The sequence below is a fragment of the Panthera tigris genome, chromosome F2, assembly GCF_018350195.1.
Source record: "Panthera tigris isolate Pti1 chromosome F2, P.tigris_Pti1_mat1.1, whole genome shotgun sequence".
Lineage (NCBI taxonomy): Eukaryota > Metazoa > Chordata > Mammalia > Carnivora > Felidae > Panthera > Panthera tigris.
In genome coordinates, this window is record NC_056676.1 from 48,786,693 (window position 1) to 48,801,158 (window position 14,466).

Here is a 14,466-nt window from a genome sequence, read left to right on the forward strand (position 1 = left end):
AGACAAGGTTATTATCATGTTACGACAGAGAAATTCAGTGCCATTTCTGATTAAACTGAATTTACTCACCTACTGGAAAGTCAGTTTTTATAGTTTTGTATGGAAAATAGTGAAGGGTGGGGTGCCTGGCAGCTCAGTAGGTTAAGTGTCTGACTTTGGCTCGGGTCATGATCTTGTGGTTTGTGAGTTTGAGCCCTAGGTCAAGCTGTGTGCTGATACCTCAGAGCCTGGAGCCTACTTGGGATTCTGTGTCTCCCTCTCTCTCTGCCCCTCCCCCACTCATGTTCTCTCTCTCTCTCTCTCTCTCTCTCTCTCTCTCTCTCTCAAGAATAAACATTAACAAAAATTTAAAAAAAAATAGTGAAGAGTTTACATAGTCTTTCCTGAGAATTATATGATGGTATGAAGAATAGAAGTGGGCGTTGTGCTAGGAGTCAGGTCACCTGGGCTCTAGTCCTACCTCTTTCATTGGTTAGTTCTGTGGCCTGTAAGTTTCATACCTTCATTTGTAAACTTAAGAGGCTGGGCTAGATCATCCCTATGGCTTTTTCCCACTCTCAGTGTGTTAGAAGAAAATTTAATTTTTACCCACTTGTTGCATTATGAAGCAAATGAATTTTACTTTATATTTTTCATGATTATTGAAATATAAAACTTTTAAGAGTTTGAACAGTACATGTTCAGTTTCTGCTAATTTTTCAAATTTTCTGTAGTCTATGGTTATAACTTTAAAATTGTATCTGCTATAAGGATGCTTGGGTGACTCGGTCGGTTAAGCATCCGACTTTGGCTCAGGGCATGATCTCACAGTTCATGAGTTCGAGCCCCATGTGGGACTCTGTGCTGACAGCTTGGAGCCTGGAGCCTGCTTCAGATGCTGTGTCTCCCTATCTTTGCCCCTCCCATGCTCATGTTCTGTCTCTCTCTCTCTCAAAAATATTAAAAAAATTTTTTAAAAAAATAAATAAAATTATATCTGCTGTAGAAGATACATTTAGGATCAATACTTAATGTCATTTAACATTATTTGAGAACCCGAAGGAGAAAAATGATCACACTTTGAAGAACATAGTATTTCCTATAATGTTGATTTTGCTGTATTGGATTCAGGTAAACAGCATAGGTTTTAGAAGCAGATAGAGCTGGTTTGGAATATTTCTTCTGCCATCTATCAGTTTGGCCTTTACTAAGTTTTTTGCCCTGAGTAATTATAAAGCAATAATATTTACCTTGTAGGGCTGTGAGAATTAACAGGGAAAACATAAAGTGCCTAATGCAGGGCATAGCCATAATTTTCGAAGTTAATATTTAGTTTCAAGTCTCTGTAACAATATGGAGCTGTGTACCTGAGGCTACTTACAGATAAAAGAAATAGTTAGAAATGACATACTATGCAATGTCAAATAATTAGCTAAGGTAGATTTAGTCATAAATGTATATAGTTAAATATAGGAATATGCAGATATAACTGTTGTGTGCTTCTCGTATTAATTTCCGGTTATTCCTCATTAAGTTCTGGTGAAGTGCTCAGCCAAGTGTGGTCAAAATGTGGACCATTTTGTTATGATCCCAGTGAGATTATCTTCTTTCATTTTTTGGCTCTTCATTGTCCCCAAATATGATCTACTGCATCACTCAAATTTCCTTTCATTCACAAATTTATGACAGACTTATGATTCATTAGGCCTGAAATGTGGTCAGAGAAGTGAAGGAAACAGTTTTCTAGGACGTTCTGAGTTTTACATCTCTCACCTCGTTGATGAGTTTCAACTAGGAATTAGTAAATTATTGCCTTTGGGCCAAATCTGCTCCACTTTTTTTTTTGTATTGACCTGTGAGTTAAGAATGGTTTTTACTTTGAAGCGTTTAAAAAAAAAAAAAAAAAAGCCAAAAGAATAGTATTTTATGACTCATGAAAATGTTTTGGAGTTCAGATTCCGGTGTTTATAAATAAAATTCCATTGGAACACAGGCATGTTCATTTGTTTCTGTCTTAGCTATGGCTGCTTTACAATATGCACTGTAATGGCAGAGTTGAGTAGTTGGGACAGAGACCATAGGTGGCCCTCTCTCACTTCGCGCTGCTGCTTGGTCCCTACAAATTGCAGCGATGCAGTTAAAACTGAACAGCATTTTGGGTGCCATGCATACTGCTGTACTGTGATATTTAGTTCTGTTTAATGTTTTACATACCAGTGCATACCCATCATGTCAACACAAGAAGAGAAAAGTAGACTTCCAATGCGCTTTTAAAACACAGTGTTGATGATTTTATCATCAAATTAGATAACAAAGCATTGTGTTTATTATGTGTTGACACTGTAGGTGTGCTAAAAGAATACAGTATATGTTGGTATCACAATACTAGGCACCCGTCACAATATTCCCATTAGGGAAAATTATAAATTTAACATGGATTTTCATTATAGCAGAACATTTTTTCCAAAAGTAAAAAATGAAAATGAGGGTTCAATCAAAGAAAGTTTTCAAATGCCTCATCTGTTAGCCAGTTTATTTACCATGATGAGTTAATGAAATCAAATTTGATTGTAGCAGATGAAAGAATGTGTCCAGAGAAAATAAACTTGTTTCAGACTATTAAGCTCTTCAATGAGAATAGTTTCTCAGAGTTGAGGACATGAGGAATGACAACTTCCTGTCAGTTAAAAAAACAAGGCCATTGATTTTGAGTGGTTTTCCTTCGTTCTTGCTCAGTTGACAGATGTTATTGATAATGCTCTGTTTTTATTTGAGGAGTCGGGACTGAGTTTGAAGTGACTGAGGAATAAGACTATAAAGTCAGTGTGGAATAACAAGAGGCAAGAAAATTTTCAAAGAATGTGAGAAAATACCAAGTCAGTACAACCTGAAGTAGAATCTGCTAGGGTGTGTTAAAATTGATGATAACAAAAAATATATACGGAGTAGAAAAAGACTAAGTTGGACAGATTTACATACCTTCTGAAAATCTGTTTAAAACCCATGGTTATTCATTGTGTTGTGAGTAGGTACTCTGTAGGAAGTATTTGAATCATCATAGATTGTTGACTCAGTATTGTCAAAAGTGAACTTCATTTCCTCTTGTGAACTTAACCATCAGTTCTATGTACTTTTGTGAGAAATAGAAACTGAATATCATGATTTGCTCTATCACATAGAATTTTGATGGCTTAGAAGTGGTAAAATTTTATTATAGGCTTCTGAACTTAGGGCCAACATTTGGACTGTTTCTGCATGAGAAAAATACCCTTAACCACTGTTACTGAGCACTGAATGGCTTTGGAAATTTGTTTTCACATTGATAGTTTCTGAGTGCAACTTATAATTACACGGCAAAAGTATGCTTATCTGTGGAGAAGTCACTTCAACTTTAATGACCACTAATCTTTACGACAAATAATTTCAGCTGCTTTATATGCTTCCCGTGGCGTCAAAAGTTAAGACAAGTAGCAAACTCTCTAACTGTACTCAAATTTTCAGGGAATATATTTTCCCAGCTCAAACTATGGTTCCAACAGCATTTTTCAGACATTGATGCAAACGCAAAAAAAAATTATGCCCTTTAAAAATTCACTTAATTATGCAGTTGGAGAGCTGCCACTCACCCCTAACCAGCAATGTAATGACATGCTAAAAGACAAATACCAGAAGCGTCTAATTCAATTCTGTAAGTGCCTTCTAAGTGATGCATACGGTCATTATCAGTACTTACTGATCCGGATACTTTCAATGATACTTCTTATCACATGAAAAGACATTTCTAAAATAAAATACATGAAATCATATAACAGATCAGCATTAACAGAAGACCATTTGCAGTTGATTTGGATGATTTGGAGTACTAACTTTGAATCCCAACTAAGTCAAAATGTTATATTACCCCAAAAGAATTCCAGTATATTTTCATTAATGGACCTATCTTCTTGCGCTCAATGATTTGAATTGAATTTTGAATTTTGTCAATAAGAAATTTGTGGAAATGTGTTTTCTTTCTTGTTATGTTAGCAGTACATATTATTCTTTTAATTTTGCCTTTTGACCTGATTCCGGCAGGCCTGGTCCAGGGACCTAGATGGGTTCCCACAGGAAGCCAAGAGGGTTCTGCATAGGACAGAAATCAAATGTGAGCTGGTAGGAAGTGAGAGCAGAATTCATTGAAGATATAGAGAGAGCAGATATAGATAGAGCATCTAGGAGACTGGGAAAGGAAAGCAACATGAGTCTCTTCTTTGTTTGGGTGCCTGGGGGATTTTAGTGAGAATGGTGGTCTGGTGTCCTCTCAGGCATCCCAGAACTGGTTAGACCAAGGACGAGGTGCCAGGTATTATTCCTTGGAGGCAAGGGGCCTTGGCATCAATTGTCTAGAATCCTCACATGATAGCTTTGTCAACTCACACTCACCCACCTAGATGGTATCTGTTCTAGAGAATCTTTAATTCTCTATCCCTTAGGAGGAAGACATATGCTATTTGCATTACAAGGCACGTGCTGAGTGGGGTGGGGGTGCAGGCCCTAGAGAACAGAAGCAGGAAAAGGAGCAAAAGCAGATTTTTTGTGGAGTCCTTCAGTTTCCCTGTCTCAGACCCACAAAACCTAAAATACTTACCATCTTTCCCTTTACAGAAAAGGTTTGCTGACCTTTGAGGTAAGCCAGTAAGTACCAGTAGATACTAATCTGAAATCTGTACATCGTATTGGTTTTCTTCTTTGTGTAATCAAGAGGAATTTGTTTCTCTTTGGCTTGAAATATCCAGTTTACTATTACCTCCTTCTGGCTAAAGGATTTTTTTGGAGGAAACTTTGAATGTAAATTGTTATTTACAGTTTCCAAATGTAATTGTACATGGTCGGTCTCGACATTATCACATAGTTTTTTTTGCATCTTTTGCAAAGTGGGGACCAGCCAGAAATAACTAGACTGTAGACAAAACTAGAATGACTGTCTCCATCTTTAGTTCTGAATATCAGAGCTCCTTTCTCCCAGTGCGATTGTATCCTAGCATTGTGACAGCACAAGCTCTTCTAGAGATTAGACTAGTAGGAGTAGATAGACTAAGTGTGGAGGGGTAGTATAAATGCTTCCTTCTCCTTTCCAGTGTAGACTATCAGTTCATCCTTAATTACTTCTACATAGTCTAGCAATGAGCTACCCTGCCTAAAAGCCTTCTCTACACCCATATTCTTTCTAAACTTTTGAATCTAATATTAGAAACTTCCCAGAGTCTTGTCCATCACTGTGCTTATTTACTTCATAAGTAGCTTATCAGACTCAAATATATCTTCAGGATTTTAATATTATAATGTTCAACCCCATCATTGAGTTGATGGCAGTCAAAAGAACTGCTTTGAGTACCTGCAGACCTTTGCCAACATTCAGCATTAGCTTTTGGCAAGGCTCCAGGAGCCAGTGGTGAATCTTGGCCATCTGGTCTGCTTCTATACCTTCAGTTCTTGCCAAATAGTGAGGCAACAATTTGGCACATTTTGATTAATGATAGATTTAGCAAGGGGTGAAGAGTTAGGCTTTCCGGTAGCAAAATGTGACAAGGTGAGTAGAACAATCTTCTGAATGATGTATAGAGTAGAAGACAGTGGCTAGGTGTTTTATATGTTATCATTTTATTAAATTAGGGCAAAACATCTGGGGGTGAGGTACTACCATGCTTATTTTATAGGTGAAACTCAGAGATCGAGTAATTCACAGTTGTAAGTAGTAGATTAAAAGCCTAGTCTGTCGGTTAAGACTGGACTTTTATAATACGGTTGACACGAGTAGATCCTATAGCAAAAGGAGAAAAGGCCAATAATAAAACAGCAGTTTGGGAACCTCTGACTTCAGCTTTGTCATATGATGTTTTATTGGGAAGCCCAACTGTGTTTGATCTAAAGTTGTTTGATCTAAAGTTCTTTTCTGGGACTGGAACTGCAGAAAATATCCTGAAATCTATTTTGGTTGTTAAGCTCTAGAAGGCAGTTCTCTTGACTTTGCCTTAGTAAAACATACAAGGGCACTTCTGTGGGTATGAGACTGAAGAGAGATTTTACATAAGAAACGTATTTAAAGTTTATTTATATATTTTTGTAGATGTGCTTTATGGTAGAGGAAACTTCAAGAGTCTCCATGGGCCTAAGAAAAACCAGTAAAAAAGAACTAATAAGAAAGTATTAACACAGTAGAATAGAATTTGTGAAATAATCTCAAGATATGCACTGGTCAGACCTTGAGTAATATCTAGTTTTGAATTGTAAAGTTTAGAAAAGGTAATAAGAGGTCTACCAAAGGAAAGACTAAAATGTGGTCTGTAGGCTAAAAAACAAAAAAAAACAAACCAACCACTGATTAATTATTCACCAAACTCCAGTATGTGACATTTTTTGCCAGGCACTGAGAAATACAAGACATGGTCTTCATCTTAATCTATCTAAGTCACAGTTTCCTCATCTATATGATTAGTTGATAATACTTAACCTTAAAGGATTTCTGTGTGTGTGTGTGTGTGTGTGTGTGTGTGTGTGTGTGTGTGAAGTTTAAGTAAAACAATACATTTAAATTCTTATAAAGCACTTGAACAGTGCTTATAATTATCATCAAGACGTGTACAAATGCTGTGAATATAACTCCACAAGAGTAGATGGCATTGGATCCTGAAGAAAGTGGAGCAGAACCGGAAACTGATTTTTGGAAGTGAAAACTTAGAACAGTTCGAAAGGTGTCTTAGTATAGCGCTGAGTACATAGAAGATGATCAATAAGCACTTCTTGAATTATATTGATTCATTAGATTATCAAGAACTATGAAAGGTCTGAGATTTTACCCTGTTTACAAGTTAGCCTGCCACAGTTTCATAGATGCTGGTAGAAGATATGAGACTTTGGGTCAGAGATGAAAGATAGTTGTTACCACAGTAGCAGTAGCTACCAGTTCTTTTTACTCCCATTCCTCACAGGGTGACATGAAGGGGGCTAGATTATACCTGCAAGTTATAAGAGAGGATTTCTGAGCCTAGGGACCCCAGATCTTTTATGACATGCAGTAAGCGTGCCTACCCTATACTCTGGAAGGAGACATTATCTTTATCTTCCAAGGCTGTAGCAAATCTGCCCTTGGCCGTGGAGGCAGATTTTAACTTCCAGGTGTTTTCTGTCCAAACATCCTTGAGGATACAGTATAGAAGAAGAAAGAAGTCAGTGCCTCTGCTCACAAGACATGCTGAAATGAGAGACCATGGAGAATTGTCTTCCAACATAGATTATTAGGATTATTCTTATATTAAAGGATGAAAAGGCAAATTTAGATTTTATCTTGTCTATCCCCTAAAATACTAGAACCTGAAACCATGTGACATTGATATACAAATCTTCAGAAAAGAGCACACTCTGAAAGTGGTATTTAAGTAAATTCTTGAATGTTGCTGAATGCACAGATCAAACATTGACTACATTTACTCTTTGAATCAAGAGAGATGGAAAGGCAGCTAATATAATAATTCCAATGTTTTACATATAAAGTAATGAGGATACATGTCAATATCTGGGGATAATCATGAAATTTAAGATGTTTTAAATTGAAAAAAAATTTTAATGTTTATTCATTTTTGAGAGAGAGAGAGAGAGAGAGAGAGAGCTTGAATAGGGGAGGGGCAGAGAGAGAGGGAGACAGAATCTGAAGCAGGCTCCAGGCTCTGAGCTGTCAGCACAGAGCCCACTGTGGGGCTCGAACTCACGGACTGTGGGGTCATGACCTGAGCCAAAGCCGGACGCTTAACTGACTGAGCCACCCAGGCACCCCAAGATGTTTTAAATTTTAAAAATAAGTTTATTTCAAGACTCTCATTCATTTTTTAAAATTCCATAGTGAAAAATGAAACCCCAGATACCATACTTGGTCTTTTAATTTTGGTTTATTTTCTTTTAATAAGTACAGATATATTCTTTACATTAAGAGTTGGTTAGCAGCTTGACTTGTATTGCTTGCAAACAAACAAATAAATAAATGAACAACAACAACAAAAACCCAAACCAAAGACCTATGAAAACAAACCAACCACCAGAGTTACTATCTGTATCTTTAAATTCTTAAATGTGTTTTGTAATTTGTTGGGCAAAGTTAGGTTGGTTTTAAAATTTAGCACAGTGACTCAGTTGCAGCTGTTCCAAATTATTGGTCATGAGCTTTTTATACTATCTGGCTTAATTTAACAGAGTACAGCTTCCTGCCATTTTTTCCTCTCTGTGATCAAGAATCTGAAATACATACATTTAAGGATTATCTCAGTTGTTCATAGTGTAGGGTTTATGAAGAACAGTTTTCATACACTTTTCATTTTAGACACTTTCATCTGGGTAGATAAAAATAATAGGAATTCCAAATGACTATGTATTTTTAAAGTAAGACACCCATGCTCATTGTATCAATGTAGAAAATTTAGGCATAGAGAAGAACTACTCCTTTCACTTAGAGATAGCTACTTAATTATTTGGTATACGGCCCAGTTACTATGTCCTGGCATCTGATTTGTTGTTTTGTAATGATTAACATTATTTATCTATTATGACTATGGTGGAAATCAAGAGATATGTAAATTACCAGTGCTGACCTGTTGAGAACCGTTTCCCATAAAAACAAAACAAAACAAGACATTTCCTTATTCACACTAGCAGCAACAATACAACATCAACAAAGCAAAAAGGTATGCTGCTAATACATCTTGACTTCATAAATATTTACTTGACAACAGTAAAAATGAGTTAGCACCTACCTGACTGGGTTACTCAAGATCTTTATGTAGGCAAGTGTTTTTCCCTGACCTGTTTTTAATGGCCTCAAATCAGTCTGTACTGTTGTATTGCAAAGTCTGAGTCTGTTGCATATTCTTGGTCCTACTTCTCCTGTATAGAGGGGGCACAGAACTTTGGTAACACGTGGATTAAAGTTCACCTCTCATTTCATCATCCCCTCATTTCACATGTGTTTATTTGTGATAGCATATCACATCCTATACCTTTGAATGAATTTTGTTTCGTTTAGGCATTTTGGGAGACTGTGGGTATATTCCAACTATCCTGTCGTTGCTGTTCACATTTTTTAGGAAATAAACATGGCCTTTTTTTTTTTTGTATGAATGAAAGCAAGAAAGTGAGAGAGAGACTGTTAAGTGGCATATTTCCATTTATGGTTCTGCCTTATGCTGGGGACTCTCGTTGGGTCCTGTTTGGGCTCTCATTTGAGACTTGACAGACATATAGATTAAAAACATGTATGTATACAGAAGTTCATTGTCCCTCATTGTGTATTTGACTTGCATTTCCCTAATGACTACTGATGTTGAGCATCTTGTCCTGTGCTTCTTGGCTATTCTTTTATCTTCCTTGAAGATATGTCTGTTCAGATCTTTTGCCCAGTTTTAAATTGTCTTTTTATTATTGAGTTTCAAGGCTTGTGTATTTTGCATGCAAATCCCTTATTTTATATGTGATTTATAAATATGTTCTCTCATCCTGTGGATTTTTTTCTCACTTTCTTGATGATGTCCATTGATGTACAGCAGTTTTTAATTTTGATGTAGTTTATCTTTTCTTTTGTTACTGGTGCTTTAGTGTCTTATCTGTCAGACACTGTCTAACCCAAGATTATGAAAATTTACTTCTCTTTTTTTCTAAGAGTTGTATTGTTTTAGCCTGAATTTAGGTCTTTGATCCATTTTGAGTTAATTTCATATTATTTGAGGTAGGTGTCTAACTTCATTCTCTTGGATATGGATATACAGTATTCCCAGCACCATTTGTCGAAAAGACTATTCATTTCCTATTAAATAATCTTGACACTTTTGTTGAAAATCAACTCATCATGACTGAGTGTTGTATGCAAGTGATGAATCACTGAATTCTGCTGTTGAAACTGATATTACATTGCATATTAACTAACTGGAATTTAAATACAAATTTGAAGGAAAAAAAATATTTCTTCAAGGGGAAAAAATCAACTCATCATTGATATAAGGGTTTATTTTTGGAATTTCAGTTATATTTATTAATCTCTATGCCTCTCCTTATGCTGGCACCATACTGTTTTCTTTATTGTAGATTTGTAGTAATTTTTGATATCAGTGAACAAACATATTGGCCTTTTTCAGCATTGTTTTGGCTACTGTGGTTCCTTTGAATTTCCTTTTAAATTTTAGGATCAGCTGGGGCGCCTGGGTGGCTCAGTCAGTTGGGCGGCCGACTTCGGCTCAGGTCATGATCTCGCGGTCCGTGAGTTTGAGCCCCGCGTCAGGCTCTGTGCTGACAGCTCAGAGCCTGGAGCCTGTTTCAGATTCTGTGTCTCCCTGTCTCTGACCCTCCCCCATTCATGCTGTGTCTCTCTCTGTCTCAAAAACAAATAAACGTTAAAAAAAATTTTTTTTAAATAAAAAAAATAAATTTTAGGATCAGCTTGTCAACATGTCCAAAAAAGCCAACTTGGATTTTGATAATGATTGCTTAACATTGGTAGATCAATTTAGTAAGTGTTAGCATCTTAACAGTATTAAGACTTCTGATCCATGGACATGGGATGTCTTCTCATTTATTTAGCTCTTCTTTAATTCCTTTCGACAATGATTTGTAGTTTTCAGTGTACAAGTCTTACACTTCTTTTGTTAAATTTATACCAGATATTTTATTCTTTGTGATGCTATTTATTTATTTATTTTTATTTTTATTTTTTTTAATGTTTATTTATTTTTGAAGGAGAGAGACACAGAATGTGAGTGGGGGAGGGGCAGAGAGAGAGGGAGACACAGAATCTGAAGCAGGCTCCAGGCTCTGAGCTGTCAGCACAGAGCCCAACGCGGGGCTCAAACTCACAACCCGCGAGATCATGACCTGAGCCAAAGTCAGACGCTCAAGCAACCGAGCCACCCAGTGCCCCTTGATGCTATTTTTTTAAAGGAAGGTAATCATTTGTGTAGCTCTTTATATTTTATCTGGAGAGGTGGAATGGGAAGTCATTAAAGTCCAAGACAAGATTTGGCAGAAGAGACTAGGCTGACTCTTTTCTAACTCACTTGTAGGTAGGAAGGATCAACTTATGACATTATTTCTTCTTAGACATATGGACTTCTTTACAAAGAGGTCTTTTCATTTATAATCGCTGAGAACTTGGGTCTCTAGAGCTCCAGAGCTCCTAGTTCCTTGTTAGCATTCTATAATCTATCCAGACGCTTTTGTTCTTATTTTAATTACCATTTGGATGTAGGAACAGCCCCGAGAACCTTGAGCTCTCTCTCCTTTACTCTGGGGCACCCGCCCAGCTCTTCAGATCAGTTAAATCAAGCTCAGAGGTCTCCAAGGGTACTAACCTATCATCTTCACATGCCATATATAATCTACATAAGCAGCTCTGCAGTGACTACTGATGTGCCCTCACATCAGTGGTCACTAAGCCAAAATCCTAGGGTTCTGCACCTGAAACCCAGCCCTCACTCAGCCAGCTGGGGCTTTCACTCAACTTCCTTTTGATGCTATTTTTAAATGCGATTATTTCCTTAATTTCAGTTTTGGAATGTTTATTGCTAGTATTCAGAAATACAATAGATTTTTAAATTTTTTTTTTTACATTTATTTATTTTTGAGAAACAGTGAGACAAAGCGTGAGTGGGGGAGGGGCAGAGAGAGAGGGAGACACAGCATCCGAAGCGGGCTCCGGGCTCCAAGCCGTCAGCACAGAGCCCAACGCGGGGCTTGAACCCACAAACTGTGAGATCGTGCCCTGAGCCGAAGTCGGACGCTCAGCCGACTGAGCCACCCAGGTGCCCCACAATAGATTTTTTTAATATTTGGCTTGTATCTTGCAAATAGTTGTAATCTATTCAGTTAGGACTTCTCAAATATCATCTTCACTGGGAAGTTGTCACAGATCCTTCTGGTCTGAATTAGGTAACCCTTCTTTATGTTGCTGTAAATACCTACTCATACCCTCATTACACAATGCATTTCCATACTGTTTTGTTATTGTAGGCTTATTTCTAGACCTCTTATCTAAATAATTAGATTGGCTTTCAATACTGACATTATAACATACTTATGTGCCAAGTTTAGCAAAAGAGTTTGTCCCAGATATTTCTTACTAACAATAGTTTGAAGTACTGAAGTTTGGGAATGATTTACTACTTGATAATAGGTAATATTAAAACTCTGTAAATTTGAACAACAAAAAATTTGCTCACCTGAAGCAGGGCTTGAGCTCACCTGATGTGGGACTCAAACTCACAAACCGTGAGACCATGACCTGAGCCGAAGTCAGATGCTTAATAACTGAGCTACCCAGGTGCCCCTCCAATCTTATTTATAATACCTAAAGAGTGGAATTTTTGGAGGAAAAGACCAATTACAAAAAGAGAGTTCAAGATTTAAAATATTACATCGTATTTCCTATTCTTTATTATTTATTTATCCCTGATAAAATGACCATTTTTTTTTAGGTCTGTAAATGAGTTCCCTAAACTCACATGAATATCAGACGTTTTAATGAGTAAGTCTCCCTTTCTCCATCAATTCTATGATGCTTTACTTCTGTGAACACTTTTTTCAGGAAAAAGTTTTGGCTGAAGAATGCAAATATGTTTAGAGATGGAAAAGGTTAAAAATACTCCAGCAGACAAGGAATTCCTTAAGGGCAAGGAATTGTGTTTTATTTATTATTAGCACAGTAGCTGACATAGAATAAATGGATTTATTAACAAATCCATTATTGAATGACTGTTTTTACCTGTGTATCTTAAAGATACCTTGTTCAGAAATAAGACGTTTCAATAAGACGTTTATTTAACGTCTACTAAGGCCAGACATTATTCTAGACATTGGGTTTAAATAGAGATCAAAATTTTCATGGAGCTTACCTTTTAGAAAGAAGAACTTAGACTAAACATTTTCAAATCAAGGTCATAGTATTTATTAACAAAATCAATTGCTCTTTACTGTTTTTCTAATATCAATTCGTTAGAAGTAGATATTTTGGAATAATTTTTGCCTGTGCTCATATTGTCCTAGTGACCAGTTGGTCTACTTCCAATTTTTCCTTTTTTAATCTATTCTGGATCTGTGCTTATCCATTCTTATCTGTCATCAATGTTATCTTTAAAGAGCATAGACCTGATTACTATATTATAAATTCCACTAAACAGCTCTCATGTGGTGCCTGACACTGAGTAGATACTCAGTAAATACTTATTGAGTGAATAAATTAGTGTCACTTTTCTTCTTAAAAACATCATGGATCCGTGTTTTTAACAGAATTAAAATTTTTTTAATATGACATACAAAGTCCATGATAATCTGATCAATTTACCTTTCCCACCGCAACTGCGTTATTCCTCTTTTCCCACTGCCTTACCCATACTAGTCTGCTTGAGATTTTCTGAAAATAGTATAATAGAACATTAATGGAAACAGGATATTAATTTGAAGATTTGGCAAAGATTCTAAGACAACAGGTATTACCACCCAGTAGAATTGTATACAGCTCTTTATCATCTGAGTATATAAAATAAAACTGCTTTCCTTGTGTGTGTGTGTGTGTGTGTGTGTGTGTGTGTACATTTTCATTTATTTTGTGATTTTTGACATAAGATGTTTAGTTAGTCAATACTTTTTTCTTTAAGTTAAAAAAAAAAGAAAAGAAAACAACGAAAACCTCAAGAATTACTGGCTGAAATAATTGGGAAGCCCAGTAGGTGATTGGACCGAGGGGCTAAAGAATGTCTTTGGGACTCTGCACTGTTGGTTCCTTTTTCTTTTTTGTTGGCTTCAAAGCCTTTTTTCTATATGCTCTGCAACTGACAAAGATAGGCTGCCTGTATATTTAGGCCACACTGGCTACATTTAGAACTTTTATGTATTTATAACAACAATAACAAAAGCAATAGCAATAGGAATAGTAATAATAAGGGTATTGATAGTTAGCATTAAGTTTATTTAATGCTTTTTTATATGCCAGTTACTAGGCTACGTGCTTTATGTGTTTTACTATATTTAATTTTCATAATGATTCTATGAGAAAGGTATTATTAACAGCTACATTTAAAGATGAGGAATTTAAGAGACCAATTAAGTAACTTGTTTAATCATTCAGCTAGTTAGTGACAGAGCTGAGAAATGAAATCCAGACAGATGGTATATGCTTACCACTATGCTATTCCGTCTGCTTCCTGTCAATACAGAGAAGAACTCTTCTTATCTTTGCTTTGATCACTTGCCCATTCTCAGACCAATTACTCTGTGCAGAAAAATAATGGTCCTATGTTTACTCAGAGCTGAGTTATCTGCGTGGCCCCACTGGCAACCTTATTAGAACCATATAGCATAGGGGAGGGTGATTCCCTACAGAAAATTATCTTGGGCATATAAAACACACATATGTCCACTAAACAAACATTTTATTGACCATGCTGCTTAGCAACCGAGAGTTCCATATTAAACGTTGAA

At 36.4% G+C, this 14,466-nt stretch overlaps 1 protein-coding gene across 2 annotated transcripts in view; it reads left to right on the plus strand.

Moving 5' to 3' along the window:
- Positions 1–14,466, plus strand: part of RIMS2 (regulating synaptic membrane exocytosis 2) — a 601,992-nt gene that overhangs the window by 40,627 nt on the left and 546,899 nt on the right. The gene's annotated exons all lie outside the window — the stretch shown is intronic.